Below are 4,751 nucleotides of genomic sequence, written 5' to 3' on the forward strand. Positions count from 1 at the left end.
ACACACACACACACACACACACACACACACACACACACACACACACACACACACACATTTCTGGTCTGTGAGATGAAAGAATCCTTATTTTTATTGATTAATTCAAACAATAGAATATGAAGTTGCATGTCCATGTTTCTGTTTTTAGCATGACAACATATGCTTAGCTCATACTGCGGGTTATTTTAGTCAAGAGCACATTGAAAATTCTCAACTGCATTACTCTTTAAAAGCTAGTAAAGTCTACCTCAAACTCTGTATAATAAAAAAAAAACTTTATGTCTCTAAGGAAATAAAATTTGAATTAATAAGATAAAATATTAAAAGATGAGAAGATGCATAATAAACCAAAATAAGTCCGCCTAATGTGTTTCATAACCTGTCAGTAATCTTAATTGAAGCTATTTAAAATTAATCAATATCACCACCACAATAACTTATAGCAAAATACATAAAATTTGCAGAAGAATTTTTGAAATTCCTAAATGTTTCAAGGGTATTGCTATAACAATGCTTGTCCTGAATAAGCAATCAAACGGCAAATAACATTTTAATTTTATGATAACCAACTGCTTATAAATCATTTATTCACTTGATAATAGCAATATTACAATAAATAACCAATTAATGAAATAAAGATGCTTTTCTTGTGAGCATATTTTTTTTCTATTAACATAGCCAACAACAGTTTTTGTTTGCAGTGTCTAATGGTGACAGGTGATACAGATGTACTTGGCTTATGGTATTCTGCATCTATAGTCTATTGAGGTGATGCATAGTCTACATGCATCTTGGACTTGATGGTGGAAGAGAGGAAGGTGGAAGTTGTTGGAAGGGAAGAAGACATGAAGAGGAGGTGGCAGTTTTGTGTGCATGCAAGTGTGAACAGGGAGTGATGAGCATTGCTTTATAGACTATATTGGTGATACTGATTTTGTTTATTGATAGATAAACTAATTAAAGTTTAATAAATTGATTTATTTCTAAATTAAAAAGGTATCTGATTTATATTCCTCAGACTGTGTGTTGGCCATTAGGTTCATTTAGGATTAAAGGATATAGTGTGAGATAGATATATTCCACACATGTAATTAAAGTCACATCATAGAAAACAGAGACTATTTTTCTAATTAATGAGTTTAGTAAAACATATGCTGTGAATCATGTATTTCATTGTTATATTTCAAAATTGTAAAAAACAACCCATGTAAATGCTATCATTGTCCTTTATGTTATGCATAAAAGGTTCTAAAATTTGGATGTATTTAGTTTTCAAATCTTTAGTTTTATGCCCTTGGGAGGGTTAAAATATTCATTTCATCCTGAGGTGCACTGTGGAGCATGTCAAATACGGCCATGGTGTCTACTTCCAGCTGAAGGATTTGGAAATTTATGTGGAATGAGCATAGGGAAAAAAAACCTAAGCATTACTTTTTATTTTATGTATTATATATTGTAAATAGCAGGCCAATGATCTCATTTTTGTTGTGTTTTTAGCAAAATGCCATTTTTAAATAATTGCTCTAGTTTCTTTTCCCTCCTTTCCTTCTGTCTCTTTCCTTTCTCTTCCGTTCTTTATTTCTCTAAATTAAGATATCTTAAAAAGTCATGTTATATGCTTGGAATATGGAGAGTCTTCAAAAAACAATTAAAATTGCTTTAACTTGAAATATAATTCAGTACAGGACTAACTTGTTACTATAAATAACTGTATAAAACACTATACATAACAATATTATATGATCTATGCTCTTTAGAGATTTAAATAAAATATACTAGATCACAATACAAAAATACTATTTACTTAATGAAAACCAATTTTAACTTTTTATTAATTTTTTGTGGATTTCACGCCATGTATCCCAATACCATTCATCTCCCATTCTTTCATATACACCCTCTGTCCTTGCAACCTATCCCCCAAAATAAAATAAAATAAAAGTTAAAAGAAAAAAAATAACTTTGTCAGTGAAGCTGCAGTGTAACACAGTAGGTCATACAGTATATGCTTTAGTTCATACATATGTACTTGCAATTTTTCATTGCAATCTGTCATTGGTGTGGTTTGAGGCTTTTGGCTTCTGCTACACTACCGATGCTGAGCCCTCACTGGGACTCCTCTTAGATAGCCTGTTGCTTCCCTGGGTCATGGAGTTCCTGTAGCTTTGGATCCGCAGAACTGGCCCCTTCACATATTGGCCAATTTATAGCCCAGGTTCTGGGCCTGGGTGGTAGCAGGGTTGGTCAGCTCTATCTCATCTCACCATTAGGGCAAGTTCTCTATCATTGCCCTTGGTAGCTCACCAACACCGCAGGCAGCAAGGGGCAGGGCCAGTTCTCCTCCTCTCATGCACTTGGGGCTGACTCACTTGCATCCCACCACCAGTGCTAGCTTTACTGTGTTGCCCAGGAGAGGTGCAGGTCCCAATCTTCCTAGGCTGCAGCTGGTGAGGAGCATGGCCAGCTCTCCTACTTTCATGCCCTGGAGGCCAGCTCTTCTGCCTGCCACAGATGGTGAGGGACTAGGGGAGGTGGGCATCATTCTCACTCATGATACCACAAAGCAGACAAGGGAGGTGGGGCCAGCTCTCCCACCCTCAAGCCCTGAGGACTGTCTCAACCTGACCTCTGCCAACAGGGTCAGCTCCACTATGTTTTTCAGGCCAACTCTTCCCAGCATTTCAGTCAATGAGGGTGGGGCCAACTCTGTGCAGCCCTATCCTCATGGCCTACTCTGGTAACAGGAGCCACGGATATCAATACAGAGTGGAGCTCTTGCAGGGCCATAGACCCAGACTTGGCCCTTGGCGACAGCAACCAAGGCCCAGATGTCAACATGCACCCGGTGGCAAACAGGCCATCTACATCAGTGTGATAGCCATTGCCTTCTCTTTAGATCTGCCTCTCTCCACAGGACAGGAGCAATTCTGCCTCCCTCCCTCCCTCCCTCCCTCCCTCCCTCCTTCTTTCCCTTCCTCCCTCTTCCCCTCCCTCTCTCCCTCCTCCCCTCCCTCTCTTCTCTCTTCCCTCCCCCCCCACCCCTCCTCTCTCCCATACCTCACCATACTTTTTCTAAACATAATGGCGCCATACCACCAGGCATTAGGTAGGCTGCAGTTTCTTCTAGTAACCCAGGCCAAGAAGCCCCAGGCTTGCACATGGGTGTCCTTCACCCACCTGGCCCTTTATAAGCCAATAGGCATAACAGTCTTATATGATCTATGGTTTTAGAGATTTAAATATAAAATATACTAGATTATGATACAAAATATACTATTTAATTAATGAAGGAATTTTTATTTAATCTGAAACTGTTATTCTTAGTAATTAAAAAATTATTTATTTATTTATCTCTTAGTTTTATGTGTATGTATTTGTGGGTTTATGATCCCCATAGCCATGACGGATCCTCTGAAGCAGATGAAGCACCTAATCCCCTGGATCTTGAGTTATGGATAGTTGTGAGCTACCACATCAGCACTAGGAATGAAAATCAGGTCCTCTGTAAGAGCAACTTGTATTCTTAACTGCTGTGTCATCTCCCCAGTCCCTTGTTGGTAATTTGAACTGTCAAAACTTACCATTAAATAAGATACATGAAGGACATTTGAGGGAGTATATAGGTTAAAGTTGCCCAACTAGTAATATTTAACAAGGAATAATCTTCAGTAAATGCTGTAAAACCTAAATAGTTATTTTCTTCTCTTTAAATCACTTAATGAATTCTTTACAAGAACATTTTATAGGAAGTTTTGAAATTGAATTTGAAATTGAATTTGGTTGTTTGCAAATAGCAATTCTTTCAAGAAAAGTGAAATAAATTCAAGGAAATTAATATTTGTGGTATATATAAGAACACCTACCAGGACATTACTGGGCAATTCACATTATAAGTGACATTAGAAGTTAGTTTTGTTGTATGTGATGTTTTTGGGTAGTTGACAGAGAGACTGAAAAGTAAGTCATGGGGGATTCAGATCATTGGTTCCCATTTCAAATTATTTTCTTGTAGTTCTTGTTTTACATTGCTCTCCCCAAGACATTTTTACAAAAATAGTTTATTCACAATTAATAACCTTGAAAGGGGGCTAATCATTGATGCTTGCATGAGTTTCATATGTCATTTCATTGCAGACCTATTTGATTTGTGTGAATGTGATGTAAATAATTGACTGTGTCTCTGGCAAGGACTTTCGTAATTATAATATGAATAACAAAAAATGTAACAATAATTTTGACCATAGTGAGAATGGTTTCAGCCAGCAGGTTTGGTTTCTGAGTGATGAAATATTGCACTTATAAGCAAAAGACATTTGGAAGAAATCTCTTTGCCACACTACTGTTTTTCTTCTTTCTAATTTCTGTTCCAGAGCTTATTTTGTAGTGCCACCTGTACTCAATTGGTAAATACTCCAGCTAAGATCACGTGTTTTGTTGTTATGAACAGAGTAATAGCTTACACCTGGAATAAAAACTAGTCACTAAGAGATAAGAGGACTTTTCTGGAAAAAAAAAAGTGCTGCCTATGAAGGTGGATTTTCTACTTTCTTTAGATAAGCCTATGGTTATTTATGTCTATTTGGGACAGGGAAGAGAAAATTCCCATTCATAGCAATCTAGCTAATACTTAAAGGGTAAGAAAGATTAGTTTTTCTCCCTTCAGCTTCCCTACTGAAATTCATCAAACTAAATGTCATTGGCAACACACACACACACACACACACACACACACACACACACACACACACACA

The sequence above is a fragment of the Microtus ochrogaster genome, linkage group LG1 (genome assembly GCF_000317375.1).
Source record: "Microtus ochrogaster isolate Prairie Vole_2 linkage group LG1, MicOch1.0, whole genome shotgun sequence".
Classification (NCBI taxonomy): Eukaryota; Metazoa; Chordata; class Mammalia; order Rodentia; family Cricetidae; genus Microtus; species Microtus ochrogaster.